The following is a 14569-nucleotide window of genomic DNA, read 5'->3' on the forward strand; positions in this document are numbered from 1 at the left end:
CCGGAGAATCTGGAGAGAACCCACGCTGACAACATGCAAACTCCACACAGACGGGCTGTCCAATCGAGACCCTGGGTTCAAACCTTGGTCCCTCTTGCTGTGAGGTGACAGTGTTAACCATTACACCACCATGCAGCCCAAAAGTAATATAGATGTGTTACATACACTATCACTTTAATACAGTCTCCCATGGGCTTCCATCTAGCATCAATATGATGGGGAGAGCATACATATTTAAAGATGTATGTATGTATGTATGTATGTATGTATACTACTAGAGGAATTCTTACCTGAGAGGGCTGCATAATTGACAACTGATTTGCTGTTATTATCTGACAATCTGTTTGCTAGTTTTAAATACATCTGTTGCAGGTCTCTGTGGAAAAGTGTGTCTTCTAAATGAGCTATATATATATGTAAATGTCAAACAGATGTAGAGGATCAGCTTCTGTGAGGAAGTCAATGCATAGTAACAGTTCAAACCTACCGATTAGGTTGAGCCACAGCCTTTTCCCAGCTCATGGATAGCGTTCAAGCTTATAGAACATGCATTTGATTGCTGCATCACTACTAATAAACTGGAAACTACCATTAATTGATGAATGAGCTCGAGGAGGAGTATATTTCCCCAATAAACAAATCTAAAATAACCTGGTGTTGATGTTAAAGCTTCAGCTGCACTCAGGTTGGATGGTATAAAGGAAAAATGTGTCATGTTCACTGTTTTCAGTGGTAACACAGAATGACAAAAATGATTGTGATTAAAAAATATTGACTAGTCTTTGTGAATAAGCACACAAATTTAGGATGCATTACTAATTTGTCTTTAACGTCTTCCTCACCCAATCTCATTCACACACAGCCTCATACACTGCTCAGTTCATATTTGTATGTTGACAAGAGCATCTACAGAAGCAGCCTATATATACTCATTATGCTAATCTGTCCTCGTCCGCCCACTCAGCAGCTCTGGATGCTGCTCTCAGGCACAGCAAGATGTATTATTCTTATTTAAATCAGAGTTCATCCTGTTGAAGTCAGTTGAACAAAAAGCTGCATGTTTGAACGGGACGGTTTTAGAAACATTATCTGAGCCAGAGAAGGTATATTTGTAGTCCCTGTGTTGATACACTGAAAAGCATATGATCCGATATGGTACTTATTCTAGAGCCGTGATGTGGGAGGATCCTCATAGTCAATTTAACAATGCTACGTATTTATGAAATTGTAATGGAGTTGAAGTATTCCAACTTTATTTCTGATGTTTGTTTTTTTTTACTTTTAGGTTGGCGTAGTGGAAATTTAAGTTAACTTCTCTCATTAAACCTGTATTCATTTTATTCTTTTTTTTGGCCTCTAGGGGGCAACATGTAAACCCAAAATGAACATATTATTTACTTGTGGTGAATGGAGCAACATTAGCTTGTGTTTGTGTTCACCTGATGAATGCAAGTCCGATATTCACTCTTCTTTGCTCTGTTTTGGTCTCCAGCAACTCCTGAGAAAAATATCTCTATAAATATCTAAATGTCTCTTTAACAGCTAGATGCTTCACTTTCTGCATCAGCTTGATGCTATTTTTGTTTTTTTACTGCTATAGGAAGGTAGTGTTCAGTGGGTTTTTATAGCTTTTTTTTTTACTGCTGGACGTAAAGCAAAACGGAAAATCCAAAACAACGAGCTAAAAGATGCTGAAATACTCTCCAGAGCTTGGGGGAATTCTTGGTGGTAGTCTCTTTTTATATTTTGGTCATCTAATCCACTTACAATGTTGATTAGAGCAGCTTCAAGCGTTCATCCAGACGTGTCTTACCTTCAGTGCAACAAGCTCCATTTTCTTTCCTGAAAACATCACAAGACACAAGGTAAAAATCTGAGAGTACAAATAGAAATAGAGTAGAAAGAGCTTTATAATCTGAAATAAGAGACAGTTAGAATAAGTACAGAGTATTTTTATATTCTTTTTGAATAAAAACAAAGACACTAGAAGAAGAAGGGAGCAGAACTTGTTTGCGTTCTGGTTTTGCCGCCTCCCACAGCAACACCAGTTAGACAAATCAAGCACTGCATAGCTCCCTTTGTACCATAGAAAAATGTATTTATTAAAGCATATAGGCTCCAGAACAAAAAACAAAAGAAAAAAAACATCAGCTGCAAGATTGCAGAACATATTATGTACCATAAAATTGATAAAGAAATCACTGTACACGCTACAGTGCTTTTTAAAATCACAGCCTTTGCAATGCAGTTAATAGAACGCATGGTCTATGTATTATTGTTTTTTTGTTTTTTTACAGACAATAAACATTTAATAACTCTCAAATATGTCTTCTTTTGGGAACATCTAGATTAATTTCAAATATCTGTATATATAAGTTTCAGTTAGAAATGTTATCACAGCGGAACAGGCAGCATAGAAAAAGTACAATCATTGTTCGTTATTTAGCTCAGCTGACTGGCGTTCTGTAAATCAGAGAAGAGTTATGGATGAAAGACGAGGATGAGTCATTTAAAATAAATGAATATTCAGATCCAACGATTCTGTGGGACTAGAGATCTGAGATGGCACTAATGTGATACAGTTGCTCTAATGTAATTAGTGCAACCAGTTATTTCTCTTACATATGCAGTGTATCAACAAAGTGTGCGCTTCACTTTAAGGACAATATTGTTAGGTTTCATTGCTGGAACATGTGTCAATGTTGGGAGACTGAAACCGCTGTAACACACAAATTTGGATTAAAGACTGGAGGGATTTTGAATCCCTTTTAACAAACTATCTTAAGATCACTTTTGGCTCAATAACAATTTTTTTTTGTTAAAATGTACAATACAATCCCCCCCCCCCCCTTTGAGAAACAGTTATTTTAAAATGCACACTCTCTTGTTGCCAAAAAATATTAATTTTAATTTTAATTATCGTGCATATGATATACATTTTTCAAAGCCAATATCTTATGAAACTTTGAGAGAATCATTATTAGAATTTCGTATAAAATATATTCCATTACAAAAACTGCTTTCTTTCAAGCGAGTTTGGCATACAGCTGCTCTGCGTTTCTAGAAGATCAAACATCTTTATAGAACTTGAAGGGTCTTTATTCAGCACTTTTATTATTGCAACTGCTTCTGAAATGTGTCATCCGTTAATCTTTGCTGGTACTAAATATGTAATCAAATGTCTTTTATCAAAAACAATGATGTGTTCTCGTGACTAAGTTAAAATAAAGCCCCACTGAGGACAGAAACCTCTTAAAACAAACATTTAGTGTGTCTGCTGAGAAGAGGCGTTTTTGAGAGCACACGAGAAATTATGAATCATAATTCTCATATTTCTCTCTGCAGGGCATTAGGGCAATATTATAGCAGAGCAGATAATGTCTTGTGCATTTTCTACTCACGAGGTTACACGTTTCAGATTCAAGTGTTTAAATGAAGCCCTTTTGAAAAGAACCCCTTCAAGCGATACCTCCCTTCCTACTGTGGATTCAATTAGACGCCGTTGCTCAGCATGCAAATTGCGGAGAATTAAGTGATTGTGTATCTTTTTGGATTCAAAACATCTGCTGTTTGTACTGGCACGAGCTCCACCACTCTCACACCGGGATGTAAGGCCGGCTGTCAGAGACGAGGAGGGAGGATAAATACAGACAGAGATGCATAGAGAGTGGTAAGTGGTGGCCATTATTTGGCCGATTGCTGTGAACATTGATGATGGAGATTCGTCTTGGTGAGGTGGTTTATATTTTAAGATGTGCGTTTCCTTTAAGGTGACACACTACAGGCAAAAAAACATTGTTTTTCATGCACTGGTCAATTTTAAGATTTTGAGCTACTTTGCTTCCATAACATGTCTTCTTTCAGACTAGTGGAAAGATTTAGGTGTTTATTTTAATACTTTGTCTCATGGCATCTGGAGATTTCTCCAAAACTAACCAAAGGTTATCATTAGATAATGCCTCATTTGCATATTTAAACATGACAAGGAAACTAATGAAAGTAATTGATTAGGTTTCACGGTGATATATATATTTGCATATTCAAACAAAACTTCTCAGAAAAAATACTTGTCTTGTAAGTAATGAACTGCAGAAGTTTCACGGTGATATCTATTAGTTACATTTGTTACCCTATTCACCTGTAGTGTCTCCCCTTAATCATTACATTACATTACAGTCATTTAGCAGACGCTTTTATCCAAAGCGACTTACAATTCAGTATCCACCGTAGACACAGCGATGTTACGGGAGCGATTTTGGGGTTAAGAGTCTTGCTCAAGGACACATGAGTTTGACACAGAGTTTCACTCTGATTGAAGGGCAGCCCTGCTCTCCATTTAGCCACAGTCACCCCCTTAATCACACATCGCAGACAAATCCAAATGTAAAGAAAAAATTCTCGCAACAATTCATGTCAATGACAGTGCTGCTATAGGAAGGAGAAAGAGAGGCGAGTGATATGGATTTTATCCCAAAATGAGATAAATGACACATCAACTGTTTGAAAATGTGATACAGATTTGTTCCTATAACAAATCTGTGTTTGCTGGACTTGCGAAATGAAAAATAATTACACTCGTGAGCACTCTAGATACATAATTTAGCAAACCAGCATCACTTCCCCCTAATATAGAGCACACTGGAGCTTTACTTGTATCCCTGTGACCCGACGTATGTCATTGACTACCCCATAATGAATTAGCTTTACAATATCTTAATGTTGCTATTGGTGACATCGACCCTTCCAGTGCAGTTTAGTCTATTGATTGCTTATCGCATGGCCTCAGCTCATTTGTTGGAGTGCTGCAGTGGTGGTTTACAGAGTCCTCCCCTCGTGATAAAACCACACTCATCCAACCAGCAAGAACTCGATTTTTAAAGACTAACTGAAGAAGTGGTTGCACTAGAAGATTGGTATCCCTCCTTTTCAATGTGAGTTAAGGAAGCATACATCATGAACCGTCTTTACCCTCAACTATGCTATTAAAAACACAAATGTTGCATTCTCACTCTTCGAACGGGAACCATGAATACTCAGAGGGATTGATTACATGACTAATTTATGACGATTACTAATAAACGTTAACGGTTTAGAGGGGATGGTGACATTTCACTTGTTAATGTCGTAGAGCCCTCTGAAACCTTGCATGCCGATTGTAAACCGGGTGTCCCCCAGGGACGGTGAGACTGCGGGGCAGAGAGACATCCAGTATTCATGGTCCCACAACATAAATAATTCGCTCTAATGCTCTCTAGGTTTAGCGTGCATACCCCCCTTCGGTCCTCCCTATATCATGGATTCACGATGCATCGGTGTGTTTTTAATGCTGTGCACTGCATTTTGTAATATCTGCGCTGTTAAAGTAGGTTGGTTTTGTTCAGATACCCTCTGAGGGCCTCATCAGGCAGAGCTAAACGCAAAATTGTTTCGCAGTTTGCTGCATCCTTTTCATAGCTATGCAACCACTGAATGCTAACAAGCGCTAGCGTTAATGCCAAGTTCAAACTACGCGACTTTGAAAGATCGCCGCACTGTTCTCAATGCACAACTTGCTAACTGGGAGACTTGAAGTCATTGTGGTTTACAGTCACACTACAAGAGCTTTCATCCGGAATCCCTGATAAGGTCAACAAACTAAGGTGAGAAGTGACACGGTAGTAGCGTAGCCATGCTTGTTGATCTTCGTCACTGGCATTTGTGTTCACATAATGGCCACCAACAACTTTGTCTGCGTCAAATGCAACCATAGACTATAAGCAGTGGACATAGTCACTAATTGGTTTGTGGACTGTTTTGAAGTCTCGAGTTCGGCGATTTCGACGTCTTGGATTATGGCTGTCGCCATGTTGTTTTTCATCATCATGCTGTATTAAATAAGGTTTGAAACTAGAGATTGAGACCATAAACTCATGTTTACAATGTTTACTGAGGTAATAAATCAAGTAAGAAGTAGAGTAATTTGCTCATAGACTTCTATACAACCAGACTTCTTTTTGCAACCAGAGGAGTCGCCCCCTGCTAATCAGTAGAGAAAATGCAAGTTTTAAAACAGTTCCATATAGGCTTTACTCGGCAGATCTGGAAGTCGAGTAGAGTGAACTAGGCAGAACACAAACCAGGAATTCTATGCTTTTAATAGTACAATTTTAACTAATAAAAACAACTCACCCGAAATCTCAAGTCTCACACTAATTTGCCACTTGCTTTACTAGTTTTGTTTTCAGATCATGGTAATTACAGTCGGTCAACTCGTATAGCTCCACGTATCCAGCAAAAGTCAACACAATGAGAAAGAAACTCTAATGATGTAGGGCGCTCTGAGTTGAATTCTTTTCATATCAAGGTGTTCAGGGCGCGAGGCACATAGAGCTAAAAAACGCGCCCATTAGCAACGCAAACGCATGCCTCGCTCTCATTGAAAACGGTTATAAAAAGCCGGCCCGGGCTGCTAAAACTTGCTCTGTCCGATCAGGGCCTGAAGCTGCAGGTGGACAACTCAAACATTTGGTACTGGCCTACTTACAAAAAAAAGCTCCACCATGAATGTCCACATTAATTCTCAGAAACAAGGCCACAGCTTTGTATTCTTATGGGAAAACTAGGAACTACAGCACAACGCCCATAAAGGCCCGGTACAGTTACAAATATATAGGCTGTGCGTGGGAAGCTCTGTTTCTCTGCAAGAAGCGAGCCATGCCAATTTATCTTCCTTCCTACTTCCGCCATGACTTCACAGGAGCAACCTGGGAATTCTTGTGAACGTCTCCTTTGGGGTTTACTGGGATCTATTCTTAGAGTTCACATGAATGAGGGAGCATGTGAAAAAAAGTGAGCAGAACTGATGGGGGTGGGAATCAATATGCAACCTCTAAGAGGATAAGTGCTGCACTAACACTTGCCAAGACGGATAGCACCAGCTAGCAGTTAAAGGATGACTTTAGAAAATGCAAAATGTTTGATTTCTCATTATTAATTGAATCACTTTGACTGCCTGTGGTGGCAGAAAAGCTCAAGGTTTTGTGTTCCCGGAACTTTTTAATAATGGCAGCAGCTGAGCGATGACAGTCGCAGCTTGAGCGACAGCGGAGCGCCCTTGATTCTTAGTCTGTGATCTGTATGTTGGGTGCGAGGCCTACAGAAGCACAACTAGTTTATCATGGTAGATGTCACATAGGCTCCTCTGTGACTCACACAGATGCTGAATCTGTACAGGCTTTAAGTAGGTCAACAGTGACTGAAATACACTGAAACACCTTGAAAACAGATTTCTTATTTTTTTTATAGATACCTCCAATTGCACTGTGAATTATGTTGCAACATATCTATATTACAAGATGGATGATGTGGCTTGTGGTTAATACTATTCAATTACTGAATGAATGTCATAAACCTGTTCTAATTTGTGTTAATCTGCTGAAAACGTGTTTCTCATGTAGCTTGTATATTCAGCACTGAACTGTAGCCCATATTTTAAAGCAGGAACATTATTGAATACATAAAAACGGTATGTTTTCCTAATGGACAATGTTGAGGGGCTTTCTTGCTTTCCTTGACTTTATTCTGCTACAGCATTTTTTTGTTTCGTTTATCTGAGTTTTACTGTCCTTGTGGAGGCACAGTTCTAGCTATAATCTCTCCCTGCATAACGCCTGGGACAGCGGTTTCTAGCTGTACGTGGATCCAGGTCTTGCAGTCATGTTCCGACAGAAAAGAAAATACCATTTCACCTCTGTCACTGTAGGTTCTGAAACCACTCTGAGCAACTTACCTCCTGTATCCTCAGAGGCCTTAGTGGTTTTGACCCAAACCCATGGCACCTTTGAGAGTTGGTCTAAGGCACGTTAACATTCATCACAACACCGGGGGGCATCTCTCTGGACAATTTTGTGTTTTTTTCCTGCATATTCACATCTAAGAAGATGTTGACAGATCTATGTTTCTTGGAGGCAGACATACTTGTTCAGCTAGAGTCTAGCATAGATTTGTAGTTTGTGGTATGAATCGGCTCAATGTAAACATTTTATTTAATTATATTCAAGCTTCTTTTAGCTGCCTGGAGAACCCGTGTGTTTGCGTGTTAGCAGTGACCGAACTTATCAGGAGTGTGTATCATTGTGCACTTTATCATACACCCTAGAAAAACACCACAGAACGCCGTGACCTTCTTGCTGGAAGCTGGAGGAACTTCTTTAGTGGCATATGGAGAGGTGTGGGAGGAGTGACAAGAGAGTTGGTCGGACCATGCTGTGAATTGTGACTCCGTTTCCCAGGGGGGCTTTGCAACAACAGCTTCAAAAAAGCCACTAGCCGCTTAGCCGATGGCATGGAGAGGGCTGAGACGATTTGGCCTGAGGTCACAGGAGCTGGTTTGTGGAATCATGGTGGATGCGGGGGTGCAGGTGTTGGTTGATCGGATGACTCTGGTGCACAGGAGGATTGTGGGTAGATGGATATGTCAGAGAGTGGAACCCCACCCCTTCTTAAATTGAGATGCTGCTGTCGCAGGGAGGACAGCGATGTTTGAAAGCGATCAAACCCTGATTGTCTTTCATTCTTGACCTTCCCTAACACGTTGACCCGACTACGTCAAGCCCTAGAAAAGCTCAATGGAAGCACATTACCAGGTGCCATGTTGGATCAACTTTTACTGCGGAAACTTACCTCGTAACAGTGTATCTACTGCATTATCCAAAGTACCGTTCTGGGTACTGACTTTACAAACAAATGCGTGAGGGCTTACTCCTTAAGACTAAAGATGTTAATTTGCTTCAATGGTTTATTTACCCATAACCATGTACAAATAAACAAAACCTTTACAGCTTTGTATGGTCACACATTTAGCATTCATTGGTCCATGAGCACTCCTCACGGCGAACATGAAAACACTGTTGTGAGACACCGACATTGATTCCTAGCATCGGCGTCTCAGCGTTGCACTGACGTCACAAATGTACCATTCATTCTAACAGTTTCATTGCAAATCAAAATAGTCACATGCAATGATTGAAAAAAATTACATTACCTCATGTCACATAGAAAGTAAGCGAAAAGTTCCATCATTTAGAAATAAGTACTCTTCAGAGATTTGTCTCCATTTTTTTTTTTTAAGTCCTAGACATTCTTTCAACAGCGTTGTTGGTCTCATTTGGGTTGTAAACATTAGTTACAGTGCCTAGTTCATTCACCTGGCTGGCTATGTAGCGTCTCTCAAGAGAATTGGTCAATCAATACTATCAATCAACTGATCGAGAGGAATTGGTCAGTAGTCAATCAGTTGTACAAGGAATTTATCATGGAAGGACATGATCGTCTTTGGGCTCAGTTAGGGGCAACAGGACACCAGTGAGAGACTGCAGAACAGACTGAACAGTAGATCAATATAAGACACCCTGAGAATCACAACTACGTCTCTTTCATCCGTCATCCCTGCTTCCTATCCTCTCTCTTTCACTATTTCTTCTTCTATGGAACGATCATAGCCAGGTGGGCGTGGCCTCGGTGGTTGAGGAACATGGTTGGTTGGTAGGTTGGTTGGTTGTGGCGGGAGCCGGTTGCCTTGCAACTGGCCCCTCGGTGATTGGCATGGAGACAGGTTAAGGTGGATTCTGACCTGGTAAGGTAGTATGCGGCACATACAGTAGTATGAACAGTAGAATGTAATATGCAGCTCTGGAGAAAAATACGTGTATTTAAAATGATTTCAAACAAAGAGCATAAACAGAACAAGGGCACCTTGTGCAGATTAAAGGGCAAGTTCATTCAAATTTAAAAAATACTCAAATTTAGTGGTATTTAATTCTGCAGATAGTATTTGTTTTGATGTATCGGTCTCTGACATTTCTGTCACCATCCACAAAAAAATTGCATTTAGCTTTTGGTGCAGTATTAAAAGAGGTTGCTGTAGATGCATTACATTTTAAATGCTGGAGCACCTCAAACTAAATTCCATTCACCTCCATTGTTTTGGAGTGGAGGCCGAAATATTGGAGACAGATATCTCAACTCACTTGAGAAAACGTTACATTTATTTTTGGGGGTGAACTAGCCCTTTATAAATCAAACAACTTGAGTTATACATGTTTTTTTTATTTACTTTTTTAGAGCAACTCAAGGACTGCTTTGTTTCATTTGCAAACACTTTGCATAATCTTTGCGATTAACCGCAAATTAGTAAAACACATCCAAGCGCTCCTCAAATTGAGAGCACTTGAACGTCCAGTCTAGACGAGTATTTATCCCCAGAGCTGTCGGCATGTAACAGTAGATTGTGACAGTAGTATGTTATCGATGGAGAACATCACATGGGGCTGACGTGGTGTGCAGCAAAAAGGATGGCGCAGGGGGAAGGCGGTAGTGGTGGACAGTGATTGGTTGATTTGGTTTGGTCAGGTGACTGAAGGGGGGTTATGAACAGTCGAGTTGAGTCAGATCACATGATGAGGGTTTGCAGCTATAACGTCAGGAGGTTCCATCAGGAGGTATGGAAGCCTGACCGGTTTTAGCTTTTATTGGTGGACACTGGACAGAACACCCACCCTGAACCCCGCCCGCACATATCCAGCACACACACGCACGCACGCACGCACGCACGCACGCACACACACACACACACACACACACACACACACACACACACACACACACACACACGCACACACACACACCTACACACAGACATGCAGTCAAACATAAGTGAGAGGACAGAAACAGAGACACACGCACACCTACACGCACACACACATTTACCACAGTTTGCATAGACACACATAAATAAACACAGGTTTGTTAACTTACACTCACACATACATTCATGACACACAAACACACAGTCACTCTTGCCCACCCCCAGACTTGCGATGTGTTACTGTGATGATGCAGAGTGTGGTGGAAGGTGAAGAATAAGACAACGGAAGACAGGTGATGCTAAAATGAACATTTATAATGACTGCTGTTGCTGTCGCAAAATAAGAATCCTTAAAAAAAAGACCTCATATATATTAGCACTAGATTGCCCACTTCACTGGTAATCCACAAGTCAAGAAACACAACTCACTAGGGTTTTTTTTCTCTTTACAAACACAATGCTACAATTACATTAAATATTCAATACTCTTTAAGTCAGTTAATGAATGTTGTTAAAAGCAACCACTAAAATACTAAAAAAAATAAAAAAACAAAACAATACTAATATTAATTCACCTTTTTCCAGTCGTTCCCTTTTTTCTCGTTATTTATTAATAGTATAATAATAATAATAGTCTGAGAAATAAATAGCTCATGTGGTGTTCTCAGGGCAATGGGGCAGGCAGCATAAATCAAGAGTGGAGCTCAGAGCGATGCGGTGAAATGGTGGCGTCTAATCTCAGGCAGGTCACTTTAATACTTTCAAAAATGTCTCAGATGCACTGGCGAAATGTGGAGATATGCCACGAGTTTTAGCTCTGCAGGCAGATGGTTGAGTGGCACCTGCAGAGGTAAACCCTCTCTAAACTATCATTCTAAGTTATGTAAACTAGGACTGTATTGCACAAAGGTTAGCAGCTCAGCTTCCTCGTTTTGTAGCCCGGGAGGAGCTTAATTATTTATGTATTTTGTTCTGTCCACCTCCCTGGTTTTTTTTTTTCTTCCTTCTTTTTTTCTCCAACCTGGAGGAGCCGAGTCGAGCCGTTTTTTTTTTCCACGATGATATGTCTCTAACACGACCAAGCATTTTCAACAACTACGGCTTGATGATGAAAAGATATGAGCGCCACTACAACTCACTGTTAGGAAAACACCAACAAATGCACAAAAAACAAGCCTACGTTGAGAATGGCTCAGGACTACTTCTCAAGGTTAGTCATTATTGTTCGGTGAGCACAGGAATCTAAAGAGTTTGCTAGCCAACATGGACACTACACAGCGAATACAGTAGGTAAATCAACACTAATAACAACAGCACAGGTTAACACAGTAGAACTAGCATAGCCGATTATACAGGCAGACCTAACTATCGGATACAGAGGATGAGGAGTGTGATGATCGTCTACCGCGTCCACTAGTACCTCTTTATGCTGCCGGCCCCTTTCTGCTCAACACTTCTCTCTTTACAGCTCGGCAAAAAAAATCTGACAAAAATATTTACAATGAGAGAGAAAGAAATTGTGGAGAAACAATTGTTTAGTGTTTTTTTTTCTTTTTGTTTGTCTGTATTTCTTCTTTTTTCCCTTCCTTTTGTATTTTTTTTTGTTTGTTCTTTTTAGACTTATATCTCAGAGAATTGTCCCCAATGATGAGCAACAAACAAACAAACCAAAAAAAAAAAATCCAATCATATCAGCTAGCATTGCACAGTCTCAGAGAGAGGTTTTGGGGATGGAATGGAGAGTTATCGTCCAAACAGTTGGATGAACACAGAGGGAAGGGGGGGGGGGGGAGGGGTATAGGAGGCGGAAGAAGGAGGTCAATAAAGTTCATGAGGGGGTGAAAGTTCAAAAAAGTTCAAGAAGACAGAGGATGGCTGCGCAGCTGGCGGTGCGGAAACGCTCCCCGCACCGCCGCGCGGAGTAGGGGGGAGGTGGGCGGTGCGTGTGTCGGCGTGCGTGGTTTTGATGTTAAACAACAAAAAAAAAAATCATCATTAGAAAATGGAGTTTTTTGAATCTTTCCCATCGAGAAAAATCAAATGGAGCGAGAGCGAGAGAAGGGGGGATAGAAAGAGAGAGAGAGGGTGAGGGGTAGAAAGAGGGAGAGGTGAGGAGAGTGAAAGGTGCCCCCAACACTATGGCACACAATCAATGGAGTCCCACAGGCTGAAGAGATGACAGAATTAGGAAAGCAGCTGGCATGAGCGGTAGGGCTTTTTGTTTTTTTTTAAGGTAGGTTGAGAGGCGGGGCAGTAGGTAGGTGGCCAACCTGCAGAGGGGTTAATCCTTGTCGGGTTTAGCTCTGTGGGGGGTGGTGAGGAGGAGGAGGAGGAGGAGGAGGAGGAGGAGGAGTGGTGGTGGTGGTGGGGGGCAAAAGGTGCTGTTCAGTTGAGGCGTCATGAGCGACATCATGTTATGAGGGCGGAGCATGCTGGCTTCATGGGTGCTTCCAAGGATGGATGTCCGACACACAAGAACAACTCAAAGAAACGCTTGGAATGGTAGTTGTTGTTGTTGTTGTTGTTTTGTTTTGTTTTTTCCTCTCTGTTCTATTTTGGCACTCGAGAGAAGAGACTCGTGGGAGGCAGGAGGAGGAAAGTGTGTGTATGTTTGGGCAGAAGGAGGAGGAGTGGGCAGTGAAAGTGCAAAAAAGAGGGCATGGAAGAGAGAGTGTGTGTGTTTGTGTGTGGGAGGGGGTAAACAGGCTACACACAGAAAATGGCATTTTTGTTAAAAAAAAACTGGTCTAGGTTAGACAGAGCATACAGTACAAATCAAAAAACCAGAAAAAAAAATCAACAGCGAACGAGTAGAAGTGAACAGAAAAACAGTGATATGACAAATGCAGTCTACAGTTGCTGGTGCTTCAATGGGGCCCGAGTCGGGGGGAGGTGGGGTGGAAAAGGGGGAAGAGCGGGGGGTCCCATAATATGTCTTAGAAGGGTGTTTGAAGAGGTCAGTGGTGGGTGTGGGTGAGAGTGGGTTTGAGTTTGTGGAGGTGGCGGTGGAGGTGGAGGGGCAAAAAAAAAGAATCGAAAAAATCTGAGGACTATGTCGGAGAGCCACACCCACTGAGAAGCGATGAGGTCACCTGGCGAGCAGGTGGAAATTAAGTTTGCATTCCTCTACACATTACAATATAAAAAATGACTAGCCGGCTATACGTTGCACACACAGACAACCACGAGCACGGAGCTGGCCTACGGAGCAGACAGAGAGAGAGAGGGAGGGAGGGAGAGAGAGGAGCATGCACGTCTAAATACACCACTCGATAAAAAACAGCTAACAGTAAGGATACACATCTACAGTAGCCTCGCACACTGACCCCTCCAACCCAACCTCGGCTCGGCCTGCCATGCACAGTAACAGCAGAGAGTTTAGTGCAAACATGGAGCAGGAATGGAATTTTTTTTTTCCTTTTTCTTTTTTCTTTTTGGGGGAGTTTAGTAGGAAGCGGGCCATCTCCAATGACAACATCTGTCAGGATACAAAACATGACCACACTGGAAATACTCTGGTTGCATAATAAGGAATGAGAGAGAGAGAGAGGGAGAGAGAGGGAGAGAGAGAGAGAGAGAGAGAGAGAGAGAGAGAGAGAGAGAGAGGGAGGGGTGGACGGACTTTGGCATAATTTCTCTCTTTTTTTTTTTTTTCTTTGACGTTGAAGCCAATACAGCATCTAATTGAACTGAGTGGAAAATAGAAAGAGAGAGAAAGAAAGAGAGAAAACACACTGGTAATATTCAGCGTTGTTTCTCTCCCTGAGATCAGAGCTTTGGATTGCATAATAAAGGAATGAAAACACAATCTGTCCCAAATTCTACAGCGAAGGGGGAAGGGGGGGATTCGGAGGTGAGTGAGGGGAGTTTTAACCTCCCTTTGTCTCACACACTCTCTTTAACGAATCTCTCCCGTTGAAATACACTGGGGGGCGGGGCAGCTGC

This window comes from Cebidichthys violaceus, unplaced genomic scaffold (assembly GCF_023349555.1).
Source record: "Cebidichthys violaceus isolate CVI_PGR_0920_01 unplaced genomic scaffold, fCebVio1.0.p SCAF_1, whole genome shotgun sequence".
Taxonomy (NCBI): Eukaryota; Metazoa; Chordata; class Actinopteri; order Perciformes; family Stichaeidae; genus Cebidichthys; species Cebidichthys violaceus.